Here is a 284-nt window from a genome sequence, read left to right on the forward strand (position 1 = left end):
TCGAAACAAAATTCAAAATGGAATGCTGCTCCATCAGAACACTACTGTTATGCATAGCTGTAGTGTTCACTTTGTCTTCCTGATGTCTCCAGGGTCTCTGGGATTTGCAGTCCAGAATCATGACAACAGGACTCTTCCCTCTTCCCGGTACAAGTGCTGCTTCCAGGTGCCTCTGGCATTTGTAATCCACAGTTGCAGCCAGCATTAAGTTTAAACAGGGGAAGAGGTGTTTGACCCAGACCCCAGCTGGCATTTGCCAGGGGGGGGGGGGGGGGGGGCATTTT

The sequence above is a fragment of the Gavialis gangeticus genome, unplaced genomic scaffold (assembly GCF_001723915.1).
Source record: "Gavialis gangeticus isolate Ggan-Ray unplaced genomic scaffold, GavGan_comp1, whole genome shotgun sequence".
NCBI classification, from domain to species: Eukaryota; Metazoa; Chordata; order Crocodylia; family Gavialidae; genus Gavialis; species Gavialis gangeticus.